Source organism: Aphelocoma coerulescens, chromosome 2 (assembly GCF_041296385.1).
Source record: "Aphelocoma coerulescens isolate FSJ_1873_10779 chromosome 2, UR_Acoe_1.0, whole genome shotgun sequence".
NCBI lineage: Eukaryota > Metazoa > Chordata > Aves > Passeriformes > Corvidae > Aphelocoma > Aphelocoma coerulescens.
In genome coordinates this window covers 138,202,816-138,215,974 of record NC_091015.1, presented here as the reverse complement: position 1 = coordinate 138,215,974, position 13,159 = coordinate 138,202,816, and the positions used below count along the sequence as shown (strand labels likewise).

The 13,159-nt window shown below is 39.4% G+C and overlaps 1 long non-coding RNA gene across 2 annotated transcripts; it reads left to right on the top strand.

The window, feature by feature from the left end:
- The first annotated feature begins 735 nt into the window (after positions 1 to 735).
- On the top strand, positions 736 to 12,335 carry LOC138105957 (uncharacterized). Of its 2 annotated transcripts, none has more exons than XR_011148825.1 (3): positions 736 to 860; positions 10,126 to 10,430; positions 11,899 to 12,335. It is a non-coding gene; the product is annotated as an uncharacterized lncRNA (long non-coding RNA). The 2 variants fall into 2 exon arrangements; XR_011148826.1 differs by lacking the exon at positions 11,899 to 12,335 and adding an exon at positions 11,567 to 11,826.
- The last annotated feature ends 824 nt before the right edge of the window (positions 12,336 to 13,159 follow it).

Genomic DNA, 13,159 nt, shown 5'->3' with positions numbered 1-13,159 from the left:
ATTTGACTGAGTTTCACTGGGACTTCTAAATCATAGAATCAAGAATTAATACTGGATGTGAAGCCTTTCTTGTAGAATGTGAATTTTTCTAGAATGTAACCAGAACTTTTATCTCAAAGGGCTATCACTGGGATGAAAGTGAAAAGTAAAAACACAGGAGACATCAAAGTCCACAGAAAAAGGAGGGAGACAATAAGAGGCAGGAAAACCAAAAGGACCCTTAAACTTGCACCTGGAAATTGCAAAGGAGGTATTTTCTTGTGCTATGATGCATTTCAGCTACATCCACAACTATTTAAGCAGTTAAGGTGGAGTTGTAGTAATTCTGTCCCATGCCCTGCTCAGAACTTCTCATAATATTTGTTTCTGTGGTTTTTCTGATTTTTTTGTTGGTTTGGTTTTTTTTTTTTTAGTAATTTTTTCAGCACTTGATTAATATGAAAATATTTTCTTGTAACTGTGAGGCCTTACCAGGACACTGCTTGCTTTTAAGAGCTGTGCATGTGTTTCTTCTCTTTTGGATTTGATAAGTTAGGAGCATGCATGGGTGAAGCTAGGTTAAAGAGGCATGAACTTGACAAGAAAGCAAAACTATGGGCTTGGGAAAGAAAATGTTTTGTTTCAACAGTTATTTTACTACTTTAAAAATATCAGTGAACTTACACATGTAAACAATGCAGTGGTTTTGCACACATGTATGCAATTATTTAAAGGCTTATTGGCTTATCAGGGAAAGCTTTCCTACAGCTGGAAATGCTCCAGTGAGCTGAGTAACTGCTGAGTGGTGGGGACTGTTTCCAGAAGTATGGTGTCCCAGAGGTGGTCGGACAACAGAGCAGATGAAGTGTGCTTTCGGGAAGGTCTGTCACATGGTACACTTAAGGACATCTGTAGAAAGCTAAATCATCACCTTTTCGTTACACAGGAAGCAGCTGAAAAAGAAGAATGCCTTCTTTTTCCATCTGGTGGGGAGTGAGTCAGTGAGTCTTTTTTCACCATTTCTGTTTTAACCAAGGCAAATGTATTAATCCCTGTTGAATGCAGGACTCTGGCTGTAGAGTAGGAACTCTGTACTACAAGAAGGAGCCCTGTTCACAGGAGGAAGAAGCCTCTTTACAGGGCTCTGTGCTGTGTGCACCGTTAGCTACTTGAAGGTCAGAAGCCTCATCTAAGCAGATGCAAAAAGAGGGTTGGACAAATCAATAAATAGCCAGAGATAGCCACTTCTCTTCACAGTCTAAAGGGACAGTTAAAATCAATGGCTAAGATGCAATGCCTTTCAGATGGCTAAAATTAAGGGAGGTGAATCCCGGTCAAATCCTACTGTCCGTGTTTAAATGTGCAAGGATGCTGGGGGTTTTTCCTACACAGGTGCACCAAGGCTTTTTTGGTTGTTTGTTTGTTTCATTGGTTGTTGGATTTTTAAATTTCTTATTTTGTGTGTGTGCATTCCAGGCAAAGCTGAGTGGAAGGAAATGTAAGGAAGTAATGTTGTGTAAAGAACCCAGTAGGAAATAATGCTGAGAAGATCTCTAACACATATTTGGTTATTAATGAAAGATGTAGGAGAATGATGCTCACCAGACCTCTTTGGTTACTGGTCATGTTTGGTCATTGCTGAAGGCTAAGAAGCAAAATCTGGGATTTCCTTTAAAACAGTCAGTGCATGAGGTTGTTAACAAGAGCTGGAGAACAGAATAAAAGGAGCAAACTATGCCAAAACATGCCACGATCTGTGGATATGGAATGTGTTACAACAGGCTAATGATGAGTATATGCCCCATGTGTGGATTCAGATGTGTCAAGGGATGTGACAGATTAGGTCTCCAGTGATCTATTCAGAAGGTCCATGTCTAGAGAATATGACATCACCTATGTAAATCTGAGAGATGAAAAGGTGAAAGAACATGAAAGCAAATGCTTTTATGGGATGAAAAAACGCCCTCAAAATTAAACAAAGTACTTGTATTTGTTAGTATAATTTATTTTTTTCCATTTACTTATACCTGATCACTATGTTAAAAGTGTAAGTAGGTTTTTTTTGTAATATTGATTCTTTGGTGAAACACACATATTAATGAAGTAATATGCCCTTTTATCTTGTGAATTCTTGGGTAATTAAGAACACGAATCAAATCTAAAAATAAGGCAATGATTGATTACTTTCTTTTGATTATCTGGTGATTATTTTATTAATAGATAATATAAAATAAATTTGAATTTTTTATTATATTTTAATTCTTTTTTCAGGCATTTTTTATCATACTCCTCATCCCGGGTACAGTCTCCATCACACACGCCTTGAATTTGAGAATAAAAAATCAAACTTGCCAAGTGCTAGTGGAAGTGCCTCATGTACTCATGTAGTGAGGAGGATCAGCTGGGAGATTGTGGTCATGGGAGGGAATGATCTGGGCAGGGATATAGCCTTTTCCTGACCTTCCTCATGCTGCTGCAAAGTAATTCCACTGGGTTGTCACTTTGCTCCTTGTCATCCCCTCATCACCCCACTGCTGGCTTTTCTCTTTATATCACATTAAAGGTGAAGCATTTGACTTCACCTTGAAGGCCCTTCAAAGCTGCACATTCCCTACAGATCGCCTATAATTCACAGGAAGTGTCATCTCTTAGCCCTGATAGGTCACTGATGCCAGCCAGCTTCAACCTTCACATGTTAGCATTTCAAAGAAGCAGTTTCATGTCTTCTCTCACTCTGCCTGCGAGGAGCTCTCTGCACACCTCAGTGAAGCTGCCTCATTACCCTCCATCAGACACCATGGAAAGCTCTCTGTGGACAGGGTGCTTGTGACAGTCTCCAGACAATGAGGCTGCTGCCAGGCTGAGCCCACTCTTAGCTGTGCTGCCCACCCTCTGCCCCATCACTCCCATCTCCTCCCTGCTGGTTGTCTCTTCTCTTGTGTTGTCAGGCTTTTGTCCTCTATATCCCGCTGACCCTGGACAGAGCTAAACAAATTGAGGCCCTTGTTGATGACTCCTGAGTGCTCTTGTAATCGTAGCTTGTAAGAATAGAAATGTGACTGAATTTAGTTATCTAAGACTTGGTGGTAGAAAGATTTGATTCATTACAGAATTTGTCAGACAGATGCTTTGTTCAATAAGATGTATTTCTGTCTCACTAACTTCAAATGGAGAGTGTGTATTTATTTTTAAATCTGTGGTTAAGTATCTGAATGAATCATGCTGTTAAACAAGCTGTAATTTTGGTGTCATCAGCCCCTGCATATGCAGGTCCTCATTGTCACCCTGGCTCCTTAAGCTGCTTGCAGACACTTCATGCGGAATGCCGTGGCCCCAGTGGCAATTAACCACGCAACAGGAAAGGTGGAGAAGGCTCTGTTCTAGGGCTGGTACTTGGCAAGGAGGTCATGTCTTCAATTCAGGGTTAATTACAAATAACCTCTCTTTTTGCATAGCTGCATCCATGCACGTGGGAATAGGAAGTTAAAAGGAAGTGGAAAGTGATATATGGAGATCAAAGGGATGCTGGAGGCCTGGAAAATAAAAATTATTTAGCACCTCTACATATGCTCAGGCAACCTGTCATGTTACAAAACAAGAACATAAATTTGTCTTCTGACAGACTGGTGTGACCTTTGTGATTTACTCCATATAACCAATGCAGAATAGGAGAAAATGCATTCTGTATAGCAGGGCAAGCCAAAGGAGAGCATGATTAGTTGCTTTGAATGTGTGGAATAAAATACTTTGTGAGTAATACCGCAGTGCTGACTGAGTTCTGCAGGGATGTAAATAGACAATAATGGTACTCTATAACTTTCTGTCTTATTTATGGAAGGCTGATTGTATTTTGGATTTTTTTGTTGTTCAGAATGGTAATGATGCACTCTGCTTATGTGAGGTTCCTATTTTGGATCCTGCAATGTATGGGGTTCAATAAAGCAGCAAACCAAAATTTAAAGAAATCAAAATGAACAGTGTGGGATGAATGCACTCTTCAGAAATGTAGGCTTAAATGTAGGCTGGACTGAAATCTTGTGTATGTCCTGGCACAGTTATAGAAAGTCAGGATATCATCTGAGCTGGTGTGATTAATTAGTCTGAATCTACTAGTGACTCTTTGCACATCTATCGGCTTTGCCCTTTTGGACATGTGACACATAATTCCACCTTGAGTCCAGGCCCCTGCTGTTCCCTCCTGCCTTGCTGACTGGTCTGCCCCTCTCCAGGCAATATTCAGCTCCAGAGGAGCAGATGGTCACCTCCAGTGTGCTCACCACCATGAGACACAGTGCTGTGACTACACTGCAGAGGTGACAACACTGCAGAGGTCCCATTTCTTTCAGGTATTGTTTTTAACCCACATTTTTTAACTGATGCACAGCCTTTCTGACCTTGTCAGAAAGCCCTTAAGGATATGAGAGAAAATGATCTGTCTTTTATAAAATAGTTCATAAAACAAGAACTTTAATTCCTACATGTTTCTAGAATAACTGCTTTAGAACACTATTTGTTTATCTAAACTTTTTAAATAGAGCTTAGAAGGAGTTTTGAGGCGCATAGATTTGTTTATACCATAATACATGAAGCATTTTTAAGACCATATTGAAGAAATACTTTATTTCTAACTTAAAGTGAGAAGTAAATGGGGGTTACCTTTCAATAAAAGATAAACAAGACTATTTGTGATTCCCCAGTTATTTCACACTTATCTTCCTAGATAAAAGCTACCTAAATTTTAAAGTGGTTTACAGTGGTAAAAATATACAAGAGGGAAAAATATAAAGGACAGATTAGAAGTTAATGGGACATCTTAGTTACTGACTGTGACAAACTTTCTAGTAAATTAGGAAATCAATCGTTTTAAGCTGCCTGAGTCAATTTTTATCCAATAGAAGGACTGGTGGGTTCAAATCCTCACCCAGGTAACCAAGGTGATTTTTGCAAGTCACCTGCAGTGATTCTCAGCAGGATCTTCTGGGTCAGAATGGCTGGAAAAGATGGCGTTTGGAGGTCATTCCACATCTGGAAGAGTGGCATTGGTAGACACAAGTGAAATTGTGAAATTGTAGCTGTGTAAATATAAAGTCAATCCTCATAGGCCAACATGTGGCCAAGGAAGATCCATCATTAGTTAGTCTGTAGGGTCAGAAGATGTCCAGACTCTGAGGGGGCTACCAGGCTCAACTGGCTCTGCCCAGCTTCTCATCAGCCCTGCCTGTATGCCCAGGAGCCCTGTTTCGGCACAGATCCGGACACCAAATCTTCATATTTTAGCTCAGCCTGTACCTAGTCCTTGCTCCGTGGATGGAGATTGGACCTACATTGTAGGTTTGCCACTAACCCTGGGTCTATCTCCATCTCCTACAGCTCTGTGAGGGAGTTCCCGTACGGACCCTCATCACCAGATTATTCACCTTGCCTTGTCTGAGACTGTTAACAAAACCTCTCCCTACCACTGTGACCACTGTCCCAGGCAGACCCTGCATGACTGTGCTAGGAAGGGCACTATCCTGCCAGCTGCAAACCTGCTGTGTACTGTGTGCACTTTAATGGTGTACCCCTTCTGAGCTTGGCAAACATTCTGCTGCGTGAGTCAAACCCTTGATGTGCATACTTGTGTGCTCCTGGAGGATAAACAAACATTTCATGCTCTGACCCCAAAAGCTGTGTTTTAATGAGCTGTTGAAAAGCTGAAGTTTCCTGCTGCAATATGAGGTATCCTGTACAGCATTACAGTGGGACAGCTGTTTGTAAATTTTAGGGGCGTTGTCTGCAGTGCAGGAGGGAGCTGCCTTTTCTTCCTAAGCTAAGTAGTCAAGGGAGAGAGAGGGAAGAAGACAGATGGCTACAATAGATTTCTGCTCTTTAATGCTCTCTGGAGGAGCTTTCCTCTTGTTGGTGTTTATGGGACCTCAGGACAGATTGTGGCTTAACTAAGGATTTCCTTTACACAGGCTGCTCCCTATGTGAAGGAAACATGCCATGTAAGACCTGAGGCTGAAAGTTTCAGTCCCATGTTTTGAATTCCAGTACAGTAATGGCAGAGCTTTCAGTTCTTTCAAACTGGAATTTGTGCCTGTAAGCAGAATCACGCAGAATCACAATATCATTGAGGTTTAAAGGGACCTCTGGAGGTCAACTGTTACAGCCCTTCTACTCAAGCAGGCTCCCCAGAACCATGTCCAAATGGCTTTTGAATATCTCCAAGGATGGAGACTCCACCAGCTTTCTGGGCAATCTATATCAGTACTTGGTCACCCTTAATGTAAAAAAGTGTTTCCTGATGTTCAGAGGAACATTCCATGTTTCAGTGTGTGACCATTGCCTCAGGTCCTGTCTCTGGGCACCACTAAGAAGAGCCTGGTTCTGTCCTCTTTGCCCCCTCTATTCAGGCATTTATAGGCCGTGAGCCTTCCAAACAGTCCCAGCTCTTCCAACCTCTCCTCACAGGAGAGATGCTCCTGCTACTCAGTGATGTTTGTGGCCCTTTGCTGGACTCTCTCCAATAAGTTCATTCCTCTCATGTACTGAGCATTGCAGAAGCAGTAGCTACAATCTCTGCAACACAGAAAGTGTTCCTATGGAGATGTTGACTTTGGCTATAGCATGAAGCAGGATGAAATGGCTGATTCAAAGAAAATGCTCTTAATGATTTCAGCACACCCACAGTCTCGACCAGCTTTAGCACATATTGGAACAAAACCCCTTGGTTTTCATACTCCAGTTTCTCTGGCTGAGTTAAGATATTAAAGTAAATAGTCATGGTTGACATGGTCAAAAGCACTTTGGAGTCTTTTCAGAACTTTAGGATCATTTGAAAATATTCACTGTTTGAGATTCAGAATGGATCTTTACTAGAAAGTCATGAGAGGTTTCAGTCACAGCAGCAGCTGCCATGGAGAAAATTTCCTGATGTGTCCCTGTGAGATCACTTTCACGTGTGCCAAACTGAACAGCCAAAGTCTAGTTGTAAGCATATTGAACCACACAGGTAACCATATACTTTCACACAGTAATAGGGTTATGTTTGCAGTGAAAGTTTATGCAGAAAATTTAGTGATGATGTTTACGATAGCTAAAATCAGATTTTAGTCTTAAATTTGTTAAAATGTCTGTTTAGGAAGAGGAAGGAAAAAAGAAAGATCAGTAAGAATATTCAGAACAAAATGCACAGAATAGAAAAGTATTCAGCAATACATTTCATTCAGTAATTTTCTGAAGGTACCAGAAGGTGGAATGTACCAGAAAAACTGCAAGGACACCACAGACTTAAAGGAAAACAAAACCAAAACAAGATAAATCAAGGTGGAAAATATGATTACATCGTGGCCTGTGGACTTCAATTTCATCTTCTGGTAAAATTAAATAGATGCAAACACAGGAATTTGTTCACTGAAAATGAGCTAGTGGCTCATTCAGACTGGGAGTCACAGCAGAGTGACAAATCTGCTGACCACCAAGCCACATTGAGTTGCAGAGTGCTGCAGCACTGAGTGTTTCTTATTGGCTGTTAATATGTCTCATTAAAAAGCTATGATATAATATATTGAATCAAGCTGTATCTTATACAAATAAATTTTGTAATTTCATTTTGCATGGTAATTATTTTTAATGTTAGTTTCCTTTGGGAGCCATCAAAATTATGTTTTGACAAAGCTAACAGCCTTAGATAGCCAAAGCATCACTTCTCATGAGAAGTGGGTGGTATCTCTCCATCTTTCATCTCTTGTTGTCAAGAGATAAAGCAATATGAAAGTAGATATAAGAGTTAAGAAATTAAAAAATAGGGATATCTAGCTGATGGAGTTTCTGTGAAAAATAGAAACAAAGCAAGTTACCAGTTTGGCTTAATCTTTGTAATCTCAGTTAATAGTACATTGAAGAAAAAAGTCTCTTGAATGTGTGCAGTGAGTACAAAGGACTACTTCAAATGCTGGATATGGTGAACTTTGCATATATTTCTAGAAAGAATACAATCTCTAATTTCATGGCAATTATAGATTGTATTCTTTATGTATTTTCTGTAATCAAAAAGAATATTGAAATATATATTTACCATAGGTCCTGTACATATTAGTATAATGCAAAATTTAGAAAAAACAAAGGAAATGGAAGTATCTTTCAGTCAGAAAAGGTCAAGATTATGCTGACATGGTCCAGCTTTTCTTTCCTCTGTGGTTTGATTTCAAAATGAAACTCTGGTAAAACCCCTGTTACAGAAAGACCTGCATCAGTGGTATGTGATTAAGTTCTTTGTCTTTTCCTGTTATCATGTAGAGACCCATTCAAATGATTGTGTTATGCCTGGAAGAGTTGTATTCCTGATTGTGCCGCAGTAGTGGTCTACTGGGCCATTAATGTATATTCACAGAATCATGGAATTGCTAAGGTTGGAAAAGACCTTTAAGATCATCTTTACATCTCAGATTTTGTTCCTGACACCAACACAGTTTAAACAGACTAAACTATAATTTTTGTTACAACTGTCTTTTAAAAGGAATTGATTCATTCCTCTTGCCCTCAAATTGACTTCCAGTGCAGCCACTCTGAAATGCCATAATTTATTTAAACTGCTAATGTCGTCCATTAAATTAGTCTGAACCAAACAGTTTGCTAATGACACTGAGCCTTGTTGGCTCTTTTTAAGGATTATCCCAAATAGTGTGTGATAGTCTCCCCACACTGATCACAATATTGTTTCCTTTGTGCCTCTGGCACAGCTGTGTTTGTCCTCTCTGGGATTCTTTACTCCAGTGCATGTTATTGGTGGATGATGATCATCTTTTTCTGGAGTAGGCGTGTAGAATAAATGAGCTCTACTCTTCACTTTCTCAGCCATAATGTCATTGTGTAGCTCTACATTCATGAGCTAGCTTCCCTACTTCATAAGAGAGGCTGCAAATACTTTTACCTAGAAGAACAGGCACTTCAGATGAGGCTTTGACATGAGAATTCCTGCTTATGAGACTAGGCATGGCTGGGTGAGAGTCTGTACAGTTGTGGAGCTGTGGGTAGGGGAAAATGTTTTTGTTGATCTAGTGAGGAGATAACCTCAGGAAGCAGTTTGTGTCAATACTTTGCTCTTTGACATCATTTGGACCCATCACTGAAAAAACTAATGTTTAAAATTTCCAACTTTTGTGCTTCCTCCTTCTTCTTTGTGCTTACTTTGGAGTAGTTTGCTGCAAGTACCATGGCAGAAGCTGTTTAACTTCATGGTAGACCTCTGTGCTAGTTTGAAAACAAACCAGTGGGAGGCACCAAGTCAGAATAACAATTTAATGGAAATTAAAGAAAAGGAAAAGAAAGTAAAAAAAAACCACTGACAGAGTCAAGATACACCCTGAGTCCCTGTTAGGCAGGGTGGTGGTAGCAGTCCTCTGAAGTGGTGATCCTGTAGTAGAAGGGGTCTGCTCTTCCTCAGAAAGTCCAGTGGTGGCTGTGTAGCTCCTGTCCTCTGGAAATCCAGTGGAAAGAGTGTCTCTGGTGTTAAGAGTCCCAGAGTATATCCACGATGGGATGCTTGGTTCCTCCCTCTGGGTGGAGCATCTCACAATGGGGTAATGAGTCATGAGGCCAAGTGTTGATTAGGCTCATTAACAGGAGATAGTCCAGAGGGAGTTATCTCTGAGTCATGCAGCAGGACAATGATGGGCCATTAACAGCAAGATAGTCTGGGGGGAGGAGGCAAGGAAACACTGCCCCACCTGATTTCCACAGCTCATGAGGATGGTAATAGAATACACCTCAACCCAGGACAACCTCATAATCTTTCTTATGCATTTCAAGGATTCTGGTGTTTGAAGTTTTCTACTGCTTTTTTTGTTTCTTAGTGGGTAAAAGAAAGGCAAATTGGTTCCATCACTCACAGAAAGAGAGGAATATGCTTGTTTCCCACAGATTTGTGTCTGGCCTCTTCATTGACTGACATTAGCACTCAGTCCGGAGACTGAAGAGGAATCCCTTCACTGATAGCAAGGCAAATGGTTGGATTGAGCATGTTTGCATCTCTGTGTCTGTTCAAGACCTGACAGTATTGGCAGCTGCTCATTATTTTGTAACTCCTTCTGGATTAAAGACGTGGCAAAAAAACTTCTCACCCTAGTGCGGCCCTCAGATTACCAACTTTTGTTTGTTTTTCAGGTAATCAGAAGTGAAGTTGCATCAAGAAGTCCAGGGGCAATCAAGAGAGACTTCATGGCCTTGGAATGACTGGTTAAGTGATCAGGAGCACAAGAAGTGTCTCCTCTGTCCTTCCAGTCTTACTCCAAGAAGGACACTGAAGTTCTAGAGTGTGTCCAGAGAAGGGCAGTAAAGCTGGTGAAGGGTCTGGAGCATAAATCCAATGAGGAGCAGCTGAGAGACCTGGGGTTGTTTAGCGTGGAGAAGAAGAGACTGAAAGGGACCTTACCACACTCTACAACTGCCTGAAAGGAGGTTGCAGCCAGGTAGGGGTTACTTCTCCCAAGTAACAAGTGGCAGGACAAGAGGAAATGGCCTCAAATTGTGCCAGGGAGGTCTAGATTGGATATTGGGGAACATTTCTTCAACAAAAGGGTGATTGAATTGATACAGGCTGCCCAAGGAATTGGTTAAGTCACCATTCCTGGAGGTTTTTAAAAGACATGTATATGGCTCTGGGGAACCTGGTTTAGTGGTGAACTTGTCAGTGCTGGGTTAATCATTGGACTCGATGTTCTTAAGGTCTTTTCCAACCTAAACAACTCAATGATTCTATGAATAATTTTGTAACAGTAATTCTCATCTTCCTTGAAAACCATCATCTGTATGATATGTTAATGATATCCAGAAACACTATATTCTGAAGCACTTAGAGGCAGATCATGAAATTTACTGCTGTTCTAAGAAATGTTTTATTCAGAGTACACCCACATAATTTATTATGCTGTTTTTCCTTTTAAGACAAATCTATCTCTCACTATTCAATTCACCAGTGAGATATTTTTCAAGTTAGTGGGAAAAGTGACTGGAAAAAATGTCAGACCCCTCCCCCCAACACTATAAGAGAGAAATATGTAAAGATACTGATAATTATCTATGTTTTGTGTTATATTATGCTTTCAGCAGCCAAAAAAAACCAACAACTCCAAGAGAAATTTGCATGAGCAAGCCTAATGGGACATGATCCAGAAAGAAAAAAATTGTTTGCAAATAGAACTGATATCAATATTCACATTATTCTTAAAAATAGTACTGTGTGTTTCCTTCCAAATAATTCCATTCAAGGAATTTGAGGTCATATACTGATGACAAGTAAACAAAAATTATTTTGGCATTAGACAACGTTATGGCTACGTTGCTGTGTAGGAATGAAATTCAGAAAACAAGTTTAATTTAATTCCCCAAGGTGAAAAAATGGTTATCTATTCACTGGGGAGTTCTGAATTGTATTTCTGGAAATTAAACAGAACTATTCTCAGATTCATGATGACTATGAGTATGTGCTGCACTTTCATAACACACTGCTAGAGAAAGTCAGCCAAACATCTCTAAAAAACTCCACAGAAAGGAAACTTTCCTTTATTTTTCTTAATGACACAATTTAAATTCTGTTTGAATATAGAAGTGGACTTTCTAAAATTTTGAAGACCCTAAAGATTTCTGATGAAAACAACAATTAGTATTTTGCAATGGGTGGAAGACAGAGCTGGGAAATGACAGAAGGTCTACCAGGAGGAATTCACCAAACACAATTCCTGAAGCAAAGACCTGAATGCCATTGGCTGAGAAAAACTAAAGATAGCATAGACTATCCCTGCAACCATAAAAGACATTGAAAAATAGAACATGAAATTGGAAAGAAGTTTTTTTACCTCTGTATGTGCATATGTACATACATATATATATCTGTACAACACCATGTAAGACTTCATGTGTTTGTATGTGTACCCACAGCCTGATGCACAGAAGCAAGGCTTTGCCTCCTTCTTTTGAGAAGAGAATGGCCTGAAATATTGAGTCAGCAAGGCAGTAATACCTGCTTTAAAGAACCTGGAATTGAAGTAAGAAAAAAGTATGGCATGTTGCAATGATGTGTTGTTCCAGAGGGCAAAACAGAAGCTCTTCAGAAGACGTAGCAACTTGAAATACTCTCCTTTTAATTAGCCATTTATTATGACAAACTTTTAGGAACTTAATGCTCTTGGAGGCTTCTGTCCTTCTTTCATTTTTCATTAAAAATGCCAATTAGATAGGAATGTCTATAGTAGGAACTACCTCTTTAGAATACCAGGCTAAAATATGGACATAAGATGTGTAATCTGTGCACTTAAATGGAATAAAGAAAATTTTTGCAAAGAAAAATTAGCAATGTTGAGTAGAATGTCTTACACCCTCTGAAGTGGAAACTGATGGACGCTGAACAGTCAGATTTTTCTAAATAATTTTAAGTGGTTTATCTTTGAAATTTACAGAGACTAATGAAAATTGTGGCAGCAAAGACTTCAGATCAGTGATTAGAACCCTACAATAGCTATACAGGTGAAATACAGCCCAGTGACCCATCTCCAGTGATGCCTTTGATATGGTTCTGCCTTTCGAATAATGAAGATTCAAAAGTCTAGTAACTTTTTATTGCTCTGTATTTCTAAGTAGTCAGAATGTGAGACAATCTTTTTGTTTGATTGCTACTTAAAGCTAGTCAAGAAGAACTCTGTAACAATTTACCTTTTTAGAGATTTTAAAGGTTTGAGTTATGTGCCTAATGTTTTCTTTGGGAATTTACAAAAGAAACTGTTAATTAGTAGAAGCATGTAGTTATCTTTTATTCCTAGAGAAATGTCCCTACATTCTGCTGTTTTTAAAACAAAAATTAATACCCAAATAGTCAGTATCTACATAATTCAGGATACTGCCTTGTTAAGGATCAAAAAAAAAAATTTATGACAGATCCATAGTGCAAACTCTGGGCAGTAGTGAAGACTCAGATTTGTCTACAGTAGAAACAGATGTGAGTAAATAATTTACCATCTAGAAAAACAAACAAGAAATTGAGCAGTGTGATTTAAAAATTGTATTATGGTCTCCAGACATTTGTTTTAATATCAGTCATTTACTTGCTGTCTCAATTGTCCAAACAGAGCAAATTTCAAACTCTATCCAGTGAGAATAATAAACAAAATAATGCCTTAATGCACACAAATTGTAAGAGACTTCA